This window comes from Mus musculus, chromosome 18, assembly GCF_000001635.26.
Source record: "Mus musculus strain C57BL/6J chromosome 18, GRCm38.p6 C57BL/6J".
NCBI lineage: Eukaryota > Metazoa > Chordata > Mammalia > Rodentia > Muridae > Mus > Mus musculus.
In genome coordinates this window covers 68469672-68485634 of record NC_000084.6, presented here as the reverse complement: position 1 = coordinate 68485634, position 15963 = coordinate 68469672, and the positions used below count along the sequence as shown (strand labels likewise).

The window sequence follows — 15963 nt, the reverse complement described above, 5'->3', positions numbered from 1 at the left end:
GGGATAAGGGGGTTGCAGAGGGGAAAGTAAAAAAGGGGATAACATTTAAAGTGTAAATAAATAAAATATCCAAATAAACAAAAGTATGATCCTCCAAGAAAGAGTTTGCATAAATGGTAATAAAATAAAATAAAGATAAATGATAGCAAAGAAGACAGGGAGAGTCTCATGCAGCAGGCAGTAACAAGCAAAAAAATCACTAAATATGAAGGGGTCTGCATGTACAGCAAAGCATACGGACAGGAAGACTCTGCACAAGGGGAGAGGAGAATCAGAAACCGAAATTCAAACGCGCTGAGAAGGCCTGCGTACTTTAAATGTATTCAATGATACAAGGCAGGTCCCTCTCCCTTAACCTTGGACGGGTCAACATAACCAATTAGAGGGAGCAGACAGACTGTAAGAGCTTCATGCAAGCTGAGAGATGTTTGAGACTGGGTCTTAAGCTTTTCTGAACTGCTCCAGACCAGCCAACCAGAAGGGGGCCCTGCCAGTCAGTCGGAGAGAGAAAATCAAAAGTCCACTGGGACTTAGTCTTGGGTAAGGAAGGTGAGAAGGAAGCTGGAAGTTTGCCATCTTTACTTTTCCTCCTCCGCCCCTCCCCCTATCTGTTTACCTGTCAGGGATCTGTCTAATGCCTGGTCCTTCATTTCCGCATCTCAGAGCTCCCCTTGGTGACGGTTGGGCTTTGCAGTGCGGACTCTTCCCACTGCTGTGAGCTGGCAAGAGGGATGTGGGAAGAGGCAGCAGTCAAGAGACTTTCCCGACCTCCAAGGAAAGTCACTCTAAGGGACCCCAGTAAAAGCTAGTTGATATCGGGGATGCAGGGTAACGAGCAGCCTGGCAATAGCATGTCACTTTAAGGCATGTAATGGGCGAGGTAGCAAAAGCAATATACATAAAGTGAGACTTTCATGTGACTGCCATCCAGAGTGTGGCTAAGAAGACAGCTGGGACCATCTCGCCCTTACTAAAAGAAGGAGGCAAGTAAAAAAACCACCCAAGAACCCTTTGTGCCCTGTCTTAGTTAGGGTTTTACTGCTGTGACCAGACACCATGACCAAAGCAACTCTTATAAAGGGACAACATTTAATTGGGGTTGGCTTACAGTTTCCATGGTTCAGTCCATTATCAACATGGTGGGAAGCATGGCAGCACCCAGGCAGACATGGTGCTAGAGAAGGAGCTGAGAGTTCTACATCTTGACCCAAAGGCAGCAGAAGGGAACTGTGTGCCACATTGGGCATAGCTTGGACATCAAAGCCCTGGCCCTCACAAGTGACACATTTCCTCCAACGAGGCCACACCTCCTGATAGTGCCACTCAAATTTGTATGGTCAAGCATTCAAACACATGGCTCTATGGGGACCATTCCTAGTCAAACCACCACCCGTGCTGTGTAAGAGATGTCAGTGAGGTGTAGCTTTGCCACAATCATGCTCTGCAAGCTGTGCACTGTGAAGGAGGCCATTTGTCTCAAGAACCAGAGAAGCTTCCACTTGGTCAGTTTAAGGTCGAACGTCAGGTACTGAGTTTCTTCTACCACAACATCAAGGAGAGTATGGAAGGGCAAGGTCAGTGAGGAGAACTAATCAAAATGATTAACTCGCCATAGGTCTTGTTTAAGAAGGTGGAATGTCACTGCAACTGGCAGAACCTTGCCCTGCAAGATAGACAGAATGCTCAGAAATATAACATACAAAATCAGTGAGAGTGACGGTGTCATTAGCCACTACCTCCCACCAATATATGGCAGACATAATGCTTAGTGGGAGTGGACACCAGAGTCGGTGCCTGGGTGAAATTAGGGTCTCTACTCTTCTTGGGGGTAAAGCCAGATGCTATTCTCAGATTGACAGTCGGAGAAATGAAACCCACCTTGTTGTGTTATAGAATTCCCCAGAGGTATCCCTTGGGTTCAACGCAAATGGTTTGAATAATATTTCTAATTCTATGAGTTTGAAATGGAATCTAATAACCTCACTCATTTTGGGAACATGGATGGTAAGAGCATAGGATATTACATCACGGTCGTGAGAGGCAGTTTTCCAGGGTGGAAGTGTCCCACAACTAGTGAGAAGTCTCAGCAATCAGGAGGGTAGGCCATTGGGTCAGAGTCAATCCACATCCCTCTTGAACAAGACTGTCTAGCAGATCTTTATCGAGCCTGCGTACGAACTGCCGCTCGGCTCATGGTAGAAGCATATTTCTGGAAGATCTGCTTTTTAGTCCTAAATTTTCCTCAGTCAAAGTATTCCAGTCTTTCCCATCCTCCCAGAATACTAATCCAGCTTCATATCCTATCCCAGACAGGGAGGCCTTTTCTAACCAGTATCTCTCTTCTAAAGTGGTCCATTCTAACTGTCTTGCAATCCCTAGACCCCTACCAATCCCCCTGATTATTTTAACCCCTGGATACTGAATCTCATGAATTAATGTCTCTGGGTGTCTATTCAGAAGATTGTTAATCTTTTCCTTTTTCAGATAACTGGGGCTGCCAAGCCCAATAAAGATGACACTGGATTCCCAAATCTTTAGTCAAACCCTGAGTTATTTCTGCTTGGAAGTAAGCCCATTGTTACTCTGGGGACTTTCAAGGTAGAACCAATCTGGGGGGGGGGGCTATTTTAGACAGCGACATCCTAGCTGCTTCTGCGGATTTTGCTGTTTTGCATTGGAAAGCCATAGTAGAAGTGCCTACCAGGACCGGGATATATTTGGAATTATGTCCATCAGGCAAGTGAGTGATTTCCTTAGGGAAGGTGTCCTTCCTTGAGTGCTTGAAATTGGAGACACCTGTTTGAGCAGTTATTGTCCTGACATTTGTTACCTTTTGGACTATCTCCTTTAGGTCCTGCCCTCTTGCCAAAATAATTGTACTTTCCTGTCCAAGCTGATAAGTTTGATATAAACACCACAAGCTATAATATATAGGCATGCAGTTGGTGGAAACAGCTGCTCATTGGGTGTTAGCCACCACCCTCCGGGATCCAGACGACTCCTGATCTTACAGGCAAAGGCCATTTCTTTTGAGGAATATTTGAGTCTCTTTGGAGTAAGCAAGAACTCCATCTGGATATGAGAGATTGTTGTGTGAGCCAAGGCAGCTCTCTTGACCTTAGAGTCAACCATCTTATATCCCTTTGTCATGGGGTCATTCACTATCTGATGCACAGGATATGGGATTACAGACACTTGAGGGGGGCAAAAAAGACTCAAGAATTTCTTGAGAATGCTTCACAGCTTTATTTAGGAGACCTCTTTCCTCCCATGTAGCTAGGTGGGCACGGGGTGTGAAGTAGGGGTATCTATCTAAATGTGGGTTCTCCTCCGTGGCTCTGCTCTGGGATTTGCGGGATAATTATTAGCCAGTTAGTTGAACCCATGAGTTTCTGGATCCTCACTCTTGCACATCAAAGCCGGTCGCTGACAAATATCCTGCATATCAGATTCCTTCCTTCACAAAGGAATTTCCATCTACATTGGGAGGCAGGGGTGGGGAGGTGTGGGTGTGGGTGGGGGAGTAGGGGGCTGGTGGACAGGGATAACAAACTAGGGTTTTCCAGGGGTTGATCTGAGAGATTGGAACTGGCTTCATAGAATCTCCTCGAAGTAGTAGAGAGGTCCTCCTTCCTCCTCTGGCAGATAAGGTGTCTGTGTTTTGGTTTGACAAGTCTTAGAGTAACTTTTGGTCTCTGCTACACGAGGGTCTGATTTATAAAGAGCCTAATTGCTCTTAAGTCTCCCTTAGCGGGGACCCGCCGAACTTAGGAAATTAGTCTGAACAGGTGAGAGGGTGCGCCAGAGAACCTGACAGCCTCTGGAACAGGCAGAAGCACAGAGGGGCTGAGGCAGCACCCTGTGTGGGCCGGGGACAGCCGGCCACCTTCCGGACCGGAGGACAGGTGCCCGCCCGGCTGGGGAGGCGACCTAAGCCACAGCAGCAGCGGTCGCCATCTTGGTCCGGGACCCGCCGAACTTAGGAAATTAGTCTGAACAGGTGAGAGGGTGCGCCAGAGAATCTGACAGCTTCTGGAACAGGCAGAAGCACAGAGGCGCTGAGGCAGCACCCTTTGTGGGCCGGGGACAGCCAGCCACCGTCCGGACCGGAGGACAGGTGCCCGCCCGGCTGGGGAGGCGGCCTAAGCCACAGCAGCAGCGGTCGCCATCTTGGTCCGAGACCCGCTGAACTTAGGAAATTAGTCTGAACAGGTGAGAGGGTGCGCCAGAGAACCTGACAGCTTCTGGAACAGGCGGAAGCACAGAGGCGCTGAGGCAGCACCCTGTGTGGGCCGGGGACAGCCGGCCACCTTCCGGACCGGAGGACAGGTGCCCACCCGGCTGGGGAGGCAGCCTAAGCCACAGCAGCAGCGGTCGCCATCTTGGTCCCGGGACTCCAAGGAACGTAGGAATTTAGTCTGCTTAGGTGAGAGTCTGTACCACCTGGGAACTGCCAAAGCAACACACTGTCTGAGAAAGGTCCTGTTTTGGGCCTTCTTCTTCGGCCAGGAGGAGGTCCAAATACAAGATATCTGCGCACCTTCCCTGTAAGAGAGCTTGCCAGCAGAGAGTGCTCTGAGCACTGAAACTCAGAGGAGAGAATCTGTCTCCCAGGTCTGCTGAGAGACGGTAACAGAATCACCAGAAGAACAATCTCTAAACAGAGTCAACTATAACTACTAACTCCAGAGATTACCAGATGGCGAAAGGTAAACGGAGGAATCTTACTAACAGGAACCAAGACCACTCACCATCACCAGAACCCAGCACACCCACTTCGCCCAGTCCAGGGAACCCCAACACACCTGAGAACCTAGACCTAGATTTAAAAGCATATCTCATGATGATGGTAGAGGACATCAAGAAGGACTTTAATAAATCACTTAAAGAAATACAGGAGAACACTGCTAAAGAGTTACAAGTCCTTAAAGAAAAACAGGAAAACACAATCAAACAGGTAGAAGTCCTTACAGAAAAAGAGGAAAAAACATACAAACAGGTGATGGAAATGAACAAAACCATACTAGACCTAAAAAGGGAAGTAGACACAATAAAGAAAACTCAAAGCGAGGCAACACTAGAGATAGAAACCCTAGGAAAGAAATCTGGAACCATAGATTTGAGCATCAGCAACAGAATACAAGAGATGGAAGAGAGAATCTCAGGTGCAGAAGATTCCATAGAGAACATCGGCACAACAATCAAAGAAAATGGAAAATGCAAAAAGATCCTAACTCAAAATATCCAGGAAATCCAGGACACAATAAGAAGACCAAACGTACGGATAATAGGAGTGGATGAGAATGAAGATTTTCAACTCAAAGGTCCAGCAAACATCTTCAACAAAATTATTGAAGAAAACTTCCCAAATCTAAAGAATGAGATGCATATGAACATACAAGAAGCCTACAGAACTCCAAATAGACTGGACCAGAAAAGAAATTCCTCCCGACACATAATAATCAGAACATCAAATGCACTAAATAAAGATAGAATACTAAAAGCAGTAAGGGAAAAAGGTCAAGTAACATATAAAGGCAAGCCTATCAGAATTACACCAGATTTTTCACCAGAGACTATGAAAGCCAGAAGAGCCTGGACAGATGTTATACAGACACTAAGAGAACACAAACTGCAGCCCAGGCTACTATACCCAGCCAAACTCTCAATTATCATAGAGGGAGAAACCAAAGTATTCCACGACAAAACCAAATTCACGCATTATCTCTCCACGAATCCAGCCCTTCAAAGGATAATAACAGAAAAAAACCAATACAAGAACGGGAACAACGCCCTAGAAAAAACAAGAAGGTAATCCCTCAACAAACCTAAAAGAAGACAGCCACAAGAACAGAATGCCACCTTTAACAACTAAAATAACAGGAAGCAACAATTACTTTTCCTTAATATCTCTTAACATCAATGGTCTCAACTCGCCAATAAAAAGACATAGACTAACAAACTGGCTACACAAACAAGACCCAACATTTTGCTGCTTACAGGAAACTCATCTCAGAGAAAAAGATAGACACTACCTCAGAATGAAAGGCTGGAAAACAATTTTCCAAGCAAATGGTATGAAGAAACAAGCAGGAGTAGCCATCCTAATATCTGATAAGATTGACTTCCAACCCAAAGTCATCAAAAAAGACAAGGAGGGACACTTCATTCTCATCAAAGGTAAAATCCTCCAAGAGGAACTCTCAATTCTGAATATCTATGCTCCAAATACAAGAGCAGCCACATTCACTAAAGAAACTTTAGTAAAGCTCAAAGCACACATTGCGCCTCACACAATAATAGTGGGAGACTTCAACACACCACTTTCACCAATGGACAGATCATGGAAACAGAAACTAAACAGGGACACACTGAAACTAACAGAAGTGATGAAACAAATGGATCTGACAGATATCTACAGAACATTTTATCCTAAAACAAAAGGATATACCTTCTTCTCAGCACCTCATGGTACCTTCTCCAAAATTGACCACATAATAGGTCACAAATCAGGCCTCAACAGATTCAAAAATATTGAAATTGTCCCATGTATCCTATCAGATCACCATGCACTAAGGCTGATCTTCAATAACAAAATAAATAACAGAAAGCCAACATTCACATGGAAACTGAATAACACTCTTCTCAATGATACCTTGGTCAAGGAAGGAATAAAGAAAGAAATTAAAGACTTTTTAGAGTTTAATGAAAATGAAGCCACAACGTACCCAAACCTTTGGGACACAATGAAAGCATTTCTAAGAGGGAAACTCATAGCTATGAGTGCCTTCAAGAAAAAACGGGAGAGAGCACATACTAGCAGCTTGACAACACATCTAAAAGCTCTAGAAAAAAAGGAAGCAAATTCACCCAAGAGGAGTAGACGGCAGGAAATAATCAAACTCAGGGGTGAAATCAACCAAGTGGAAACAAGAAGAACTATTCAAAGAATTAACCAAACGAGGAGTTGGTTCTTTGAGAAAATCAACAAGATAGATAAACCCTTAGCTAGACTCACTAAAGGGCACAGGGACAAAATCCTAATTAACAAAATCAGAAATGAAAAGGGAGACATAACAACAGATCCTGAAGAAATCCAAAACACCATCAGATCCTTCTACAAAAGGCTATACTCAACAAAACTGGAAAACCTGGACGAAATGGACAAATTTCTGGACAGATACAAGGTACCAAAGTTGAATCAGGATCAAGTTGACCTTCTAAACAGTCCCATATCCCCTAAAGAAATAGAAGCAGTTATTAATAGTCTCCCAGCCAAAAAAAGCCCAGGACCAGACGGGTTTAGTGCAGAGTTCTATCAGACCTTCAAAGAAGATCTAACTCCAGTTCTGCACAAACTTTTTCACAAGATAGAAGTAGAAGGTATTCTACCCAACTCATTTTATGAAGCCACTATTACTCTGATACCTAAACCACAGAAAGATCCAACAAAGATAGAGAACTTCAGACCAATTTCTCTTATGAACATCGATGCAAAAATTCTTAATAAAATTCTCGCTAACCGAATCCAAGAACACATTAAAGCAATCATCCATCCTGACCAAGTAGGTTTTATTCCAGGGATGCAGGGATGGTTTAATATACGAAAATCCATCAATGTAATCCATTATATAAACAAACTCAAAGACAAAAACCACATGATCATCTCGTTAGATGCAGAAAAAGCATTTGACAAGATCCAACACCCATTCATGATAAAAGTTCTGGAAAGATCAGGAATTCAAGGCCAATACCTAAACATGATAAAAGCAATCTACAGCAAACCAGTAGCCAACATCAAAGTAAATGGAGAGAAGCTGGAAGCAATCCCACTAAAATCAGGGACTAGACAAGGCTGCCCACTTTCTCCCTACCTTTTCAACATAGTACTTGAAGTATTAGCCAGAGCAATTCGACAACAAAAGGAGATCAAGGGGATACAAACTGGAAAAGAGGAAGTCAAAATATCACTTTTTGCAGATGATATGATAGTATATATAAGTGACCCTAAAAATTCCAACAGAGAACTCCTAAACCTGATAAACAGCTTCGGTGAAGTAGCTGGATATAAAATTAACCCAAACAAGTCAATGGCCTTTCTCTACACAAAGAATAAACAGGCTGAGAAAGAAATTAGGGAAACAACACCCTTCTCAATAGCCACAAATAATATAAAATATCTCGGCGTGACTCTAACGAAGGAAGTGAAAGATCTGTATGATAAAAACTTCAAGTCCCTGAAGAAAGAAATTAAAGAAGATCTCAGAAGATGGAAAGATCTCCCATGCTCATGGATTGGCAGGACCAACATTGTAAAAATGGCTATCTTGCCAAAAGCAATCTACAGATTCAATGCAATCCCCATTAAAATTCCAACTCAATTCTTCAACGAATTAGAAGGAGCAATTTGCAAATTCATCTGGAATAACAAAAAACCGAGGATAGCAAAAACTCTTCTCAAGGATAAAAGAACCTCTGGTGGAATCACCATGCCTGACCTAAAGCTTTACTACAGAGCAATTGTGATAAAAACTGCATGGTACTGGTATAGAGACAGACAAGTGGACCAATGGAATAGAATTGAAGACCCAGAAATGAACCCACACACCTATGGTCACTTGATCTTCGACAAGGGAGCCAAAACCATCCAGTGGAAGAAAGACAGCATTTTCAACCTATGGTGCTGGCACAACTGGTTGTTATCATGTAGAAGAATGCGAATCGATCCATACTTATCTCCTTGTACTAAGGTCAAATCTAAGTGGATCAAGGAACTTCACATAAAACCAGAGACACTGAAACTTATAGAGGAGAAAGTGGGGAAAAGCCTTGAAGATATGGGCACAGGGGAAAAATTCCTGAACAGAACAGCAATGGCTTGTGCTGTAAGATCGAGAATTGACAAATGGGACCTAATGAAACTCCAAAGTTTCTGCAAGGCAAAAGACACTGTCTATAAGACAAAAAGACCACCAACAGACTGGGAAAGGATCTTTACCTATCCTAAATCAGATAGGGGACTAATATCCAACATATATAAAGAACTCAAGAAGGTGGACCTCAGAAAATCAAATAACCCCCTTAAAAAATGGGGCTCAGAACTGAACAAAGAATTCTCACCTGAGGAATACCGAATGGCAGAGAAGCACCTGAAAAAATGTTCAACATCCTTAATCATCAGGGAAATGCAAATCAAAACAACCCTGAGATTCCACCTCACACCAGTGAGAATGGCTAAGATCAAAAATTCAGGTGACAGCAGATGCTGGCGAGGATGTGGAGAAAGAGGAACACTCCTCCATTGTTGGTGGGATTGCAGGCTTGTACAACCACTCTGGAAATCAGTCTGGCGGTTCCTCAGAAAATTGGACATAGTACTACCGGAGGATCCAGCAATACCTCTCCTGGGCATATATCCAGAAGAAGCCCCAACTGGTAAGAAGGACACATGCTCCACTATGTTCATAGCAGCCTTATTTATAATAGCCAGAAACTGGAAAGAACCCAGATGCCCCTCAACAGAGGAATGGATACAGAAAATGTGGTACATCTACACAATGGAGTACTACTCAGCTATTAAAAAGAATGAATTTATGAAATTCTTAGCCAAATGGATGGACCTGGAGAGCATCATCCTGAGTGAGGTAACACAATCACAAAGGAACTCACACAATATGTACTCACTGATAAGTGGATACTAGCCCAAAACCTAGGATACCCACGATATAAGATACAATTTCCTAAACACATGAAACTCAAGAAAAATGAAGACTGAAGTGTGGACACTATGCCCCTCCTTAGAAGTGAGAACAAAACACCCATGGAAGGAGTTACAGAGTAACTCCAAAGTATGGAGCTGAGATGAAAGGATGGACCATGTAGAGACTGCCATATCCAGGGATCCACCCCATAATCAGCTTCCAAATGCTGACACCATTGCATACACTAGCAAGATTTTACTGAAAGGACCCAGATGTAGCTGTCTCTTGTGAGACTATGCCGGGGCCTAGCAAACACAGAAGTGGATGCTCACAGTCAGCTAATGGATGGATCACAGGGCTCCCAATGGAGGAGCTAGAGAAAGTACCCAAGGAGCTAAAGGGATCTTCAACCCTATAGGTGGAACAACATTATGAACTAACCAGTACCCCTGAGCTCTTGACTCTAGCTGCATATGTATCAAAAGATGGCCTAGTCGGCCATCACTGGAAAGAGAGGCCCATTGGACACGCAGACTTTGTGTGCCCCGGTACAGGGGAACGCCAGGGCCAAAGGGGGGGAGTGGGTGGGTAGGGGAGTGGGGGTGGGTGGGTAAGGGGGACTTTTGGTATAGCATTGGAAATGTAAATGAGCTAAATACCTAATAAAAAAAAAAAAAAAAAAAAAAAAGTCTCCCTTAGCATTCAGAATGCCCCCTATGTCATAAGGCACATACAACACAAGAGGGCGCGCAAGAATAATCTTTTGGGTTTCAGGAATCCGAAGAGGAGACAGCCACATCTTTTTGTAGTCTTCCAAGCCTTCCAACCCATCTTTGCGACCTGATCTGATCCGGAACCAGGGGATCCTACACATTGTGGAGGACGGCCTAAGAACTGAGCAAGTACCCCTAAACCTACGCATTGTCTCTCGGTTACACACAGTTGGAACTAGGCTGAGTAGCCAATCCTGACGGAGGAGTCTCTGAGGATCACGTTATACCGCGTCAACGTCTCCAGATCAGCTCCTCTTAAGAAGACCCAAGAGTTTTCTCAGATTTTAGTTTACCATCCTGGTCTCTATTCCTAGTTGTTTTTAGTTTCGGCCAGTAGGGGGCGCTAGCTAATCTATATTTACAAGGACCGACGTCAACAGCCATCCATGTTTCTGTGATGGTTTTAAAGTCAAACTGCCACGAATTAGAAACACTTGATGGGCTCAGCAACTAAAGAATTGTTCTGATTGTCCTAACTGATTGTCTCGCCGTGAGCGTGGGCTGCACCGTCCCGTTAGCAGTCCAGATTTTAAAAAAAGAGAAGGTGGCAGAAAGAAGGTTGTTTCTTTGAGCTGCTCAGCTGTTCCCTCTGCAGCCAAGATGAGCTCCTGATTTCTTGGCTGACACCAGCGTTTCCAGGCTTCCATCACTGACTGAGGACCAGCGCCTCTCCAGAAACCTTACAGGTTTTCAGCTTCAGATTGCATATGTACATACATACATACATACATACATACATACATACATACATACATACATAATACACACACATTCTATCTGTCCTGCTACTATAGAGAACCCTGACTAATACAGTTACCAAGTGGCTATAGGCGTGATATTCACAGAGATGAGGCACTGGAAAAAAAAATCCCACTGCTAATCAGAGATAATTGTGATTAATAGGATAAAGGTGAAAAACTCAATCCCATCAGGAGTGAAACTCATGAAGTCTCCCTGAAGCCAGATATCAGTAATTAACTCTAAGAGCTCCTGGGCCTTGGCTCCAAAAGGTGATTTGCCAGCACGAGGTTTTTGTCTTACTCGTTTAAACATCAGCATTGTCGCTGAAATCTAGAGGGAGCGCTCCCTATCAACGAGAGGGGAGAGATAAGACAATTCATTCCTGAACTATCCACGCTACCTAGAACATGCTGGGGGGGGGGGGGGCTCCCTGATTCCATGATGGGGGAGGGGCGCTACCCACCAGCAGCCACACCTTCATGGTGTTTCACGATTTCGTTTGGCTTGTACTGAACATAATTAGGTCCTGCAAAGGCATCCCGGACCACACTCCCAAAACGCTCTCTAGGCGTCCGAATTAGTCTCATTCTCTCTGACAGCAAAAGAATCCAAACGCAGAAAGACGCTCGTGCAGCACGCCGCAACAGGCAGCAAACATTACTAACAGTAAAGGGACCCATGAGTGAAGAAGACACTGCGCACTTCCCAGGTACCCTGCTCCACTTTGGTGCGCTCTCTGTTCAGCGGTATAAAGTTTTGAGAGTATGCAGACTCAGGTTTCTGGGAGAGAGAACTGGATATCGCACCTCAGTGAAGTCCACAATTGGATGCATTTCCACTTTCAGTAGATGAGTGTGGAAGGAGCTGTGCACAGTGACCTGGAGGCACTTGTTCAACTGAGTACCTGCTGGTGCCTTGGGGAAAGCCCACTTCGCTAGTAGGTTCTTTACAGGCTACCAACACATGTCACATTACCATAAACTCAGGGTAATTACTGTTCAGAAATCTCATACATTTGATCTCCTCAATTGAATATTGAGGAAAACCACACTTAGATATTATTTGAATTGATCTATGGATTTCTCTGGAAATAGTATTAGCTAATAGCTCTAAGCTGATTTCAAGAATAAAAGGACTTAAAACAAAAAAGGTAAAAAGAGGGGGGAGAGGAGGAGAGGGGAAGGGGGAGGGGCGGGAGAGGGGGAGAGGGAGAGGGGGAGGGAGAGGGGGAGAGGGAGAGGGGGAGAGGGAGAGACTCCAGAAAGAGTGTGGGGGGGACCTCACAGCATCACAGGAAGGCCTGAGTAAGTGATTTTGGTTGTAGGTAAGGCCCCTCTTCAATTTTAGATTGGCAAACTTTAACAAAGAAAAGAATTCTAATGGACCCACAGCTTCATGCCCTCTTAGGCATGTTTAAAACTGCCCTTGAACTCATCTGAGTCCGTCTGGACCAGTGAAGTAGAAGGGGCAGTCTTGCTGTTAGGAAAAACAAAAAACAAAAAAACAAAACAAAACAAAACCTCAACTTTGAGCATAACAAAGAATCCAAAGAATACAAAAATTTGTCATCCTTAACAATTTATCTGTGGCTCCTTTCCCTGTCTACCTGCCAGGAATCCTTCTAGCCCCTCATTCTCCACCAGGTCAATAAGAATGAGAATCCCCTCATAGGCTCAGGGCCTGGTCACTGTAAACCTACATGAACCTCCCAGGCTCACCTCTGCATCAGTGTGAACATGCCCTGGCCTCCCAGGCTCACCTCTGCATCATGTGAACATGCCCTGGCCTCCCAGGCTCACCTCTGCATCAGTGTGAACATGCCCTGGCCTCCCAGGCTCACCTCTGCATCATGTGAACATGCCCTGGCCTCCCAGGCTCACCTCTGCATCAGTGTGAACATGCCCTGGCCTCCCAGGCTCAAGTCTGCATCAGTGTGAACATGCCCTGGCCTCCCAGGCTCACCTCTGCATCAGTGTGAACATGCACTGGCCTCCAGGCTCAGTGTCTGGACGGTGTGAACCCTCCTGAACTACCAAGCAATGTTCTAGTTACATTGCTAGTGCTGCATTCCATGCTCAGCGTCAGCTGTGACTCTGCATGGATTCAAGGGCTCGGTGCTGAGTCACTGATAACACCACGCGGCCTCCAAGGTAGGGTGGGTTCCTTCTAAACCTCCAGGGCATCCCAATCTCTTGTTGCTGCACTTTGAAAACTCCTGGCCTCCAAGACCAGTACTGGGATGGTGTGAGCCCACCCAGGGTCCCCCGCTTTGTGTGAGATCACTATAAGCCTAAATTGACCTCTTAGGCTCAGTGCCAAATCTTCCTTCCAAGCTACGTTCAGGGTCACTGTGCGCTACGCTAAGTACAGTTCCCAGGATCAGCTCCAGGTCACTGAAACACAAACCTCCTACATTCACGTTGAGATCGCTACATAGAATGGGCCCTCCAGGGACACTGCTGGGACACTGTGAAGCCATGTTGTCCTCTCTGGCTCGTTGCCATCTGACTGAATTGGTGTGACCTCTCAAAGCCCAGTGACGGATCACTGTGAACACTATGGTTCTCCCAGGCTCCGTGACTGCGTTCACAGTTAACTGTGGCCCTGCAGATTCCTCCCTGGCCGTGTCCAGGGTCACTATGAGCCCCAGTTGATATCACAGTTTCTATGTGGGGTCACTGCTAACTCATACGGCTTTTCAGGCTCATCAGTCCAAGGTCACTGCGAATATCTAGAATATCTATTGTTGTTTCCATTAAGCTCGAGAGATGGCTCAGCAGTTGCGAGCACTGACTGCTCTTCCAGAGGGCCTGAGTTTCTTGTGTTTCCAAATGAAATTAAGTGCTCTTCAATTTCTGCGAAGAGTTGCAATGAAACTTTGGTGAGTGTTGCATTGAGTGTATAAATTGCTTTTGGTAGGATCGCCTCAAACACTCACTGATCCCACCCATTTAAGAGCAGAAGAGATCTTCCGTGCTCCTGGTATTTCTCTCTCTCTCTCTCTCTCTCTCTCTTCCCCCCCCCCCCCGTCTTTAAGTTTTTGTTACACAGGTCTTTTACTTTCCTTATTCAAAGATGGTTTTTTAAGTTATTGTAAATGGGATTGTTTCCCTGGTTTATCTCCTGGTGCGTTTGTTTTGCTCTATAGCGGAGCTGCTAATGTTTGTGTGTTGATTTCTCTCCTGACGCTTTGTTGAACTGTTTCTAGGCTGTGTTTATTGATTATAGGAGTTTTCTGTTCAACTCTCTAGAATACTTTTCCTTTTCTAACCTATATTCCCATTATCTCCTTCGTTTGTCTTATCCCTGTAGCTAACATTGCAAGCTAACATAACTATATTGAACAGGTAGGTGGTGGCAGGGGAGACATCTTGGTCTCATACTTGATTTTAGTGAAAATCCGTTGAGGTTTTCTCCATTTGACATGACGGTGTAATTGGTGTCCTGGCTGTGCTGCCTCTACTACGTTGAGGTGCATTCTCTATATCACTTGATTCTGCAGGATTTTATCCTGAAGTGATACTGATTTTTGTCATCGAAATGACTGTGGTTTTTTTTTTTTTTTTGCTCTTGAATCTGTTTATGTACTAAATTGCATTTATTGATTTACAAATGTTGAACCATCCTTGTATCTCTGGTGATCATGGTAGATAATCTTTTTGACATGCTCTTCAGAGAGATCTGCCTGTAAATGTTTTCTTTCTTTTCTTCCTTCCTTCCTTCCTTCCTTCCTTCCTTCCTTTCTCTTACCCTTGTCTGGTTTTGATATCAGGATAGTACTACCAGCTTTGTAGAGATAATTTCTTCCTTTTCCTTTTTACAGACTAATCTGAGGAGCACTGGAGCCATTCTTTGGTGGTCTGGTAGAATTCTTCCCTGGAAAGAGCTGACCCCTGGGGTTTTTGAGTCAGGAGACTTTAATTACTTCTATCTCACCAGTTGGTGAGGAGTTTACATAAATGACTGTCCTCAGTAAATCTGGTAGGTCATCCATTTCCTTTAGATTCTCCAGTCTACAGTAATGTAATTATTAAAATATGTGCCTGCAATTCTCTGAATTTCTCTTTTCATCCCTAATTTTATTAATTTTGGTCTTCTCTGTGTGTTTTCTTTAATTTGGCTGAAAGTTTGTCAATCTTGCTGATTTTATTTTCTGTAATTGTTGGGGCTTTAACTCTGCCTAAAGCAAATATTTAATGTTTTCCAGATGAATTAATGTTGGTTCTTTTGGTTTTATTTTATTTTATTTCTGATATTATAATATAATGACATTATTTTCTTACCCCACTCTAGCCTCTAAACCACTGGTTCTCAACCTGTGGGTCCTGACTCCTTTGGGGATCAGACGACCTTTCACAGGGGTTGCCTAACACCATCAGAAAGCAGGGATAACTACATTGCAATTCACAACAGTGACAAAGTTATAATTACAAAGTACAAAAAAAAATAATGTTATGATTGGAGTTACCACACCGTGAGGAACAACTGTATGAAAGGGTCGCAGCATCTGAAAGGTTGAGAACCACTGCTCTAAGCCTTCCCATACATCCCTTCGTGCTCTCTTTCAAACTTACAGCCCTTTCTCCATTAATTGTTGCTACATGCATATATGTATGTGTATATACAAATATATGTATATAATATATATATTTAGGAATATATATAAATTTTAAATACAACCAATATAGTCTGTATAATACTACTTATATGTATGTGTTCAGGGCTGACTATCTGGTGTTGGATAACCA

General features: G+C 44.0%; 1 long non-coding RNA gene across 2 annotated transcripts in view; it reads right to left on the bottom strand.

Moving 5' to 3' along the window:
- The window catches only part of Gm29677, a 167544-nt gene that overhangs the window by 79995 nt on the left and 71586 nt on the right, over nt 1-15963 (bottom strand). The window lies entirely within an intron of this gene.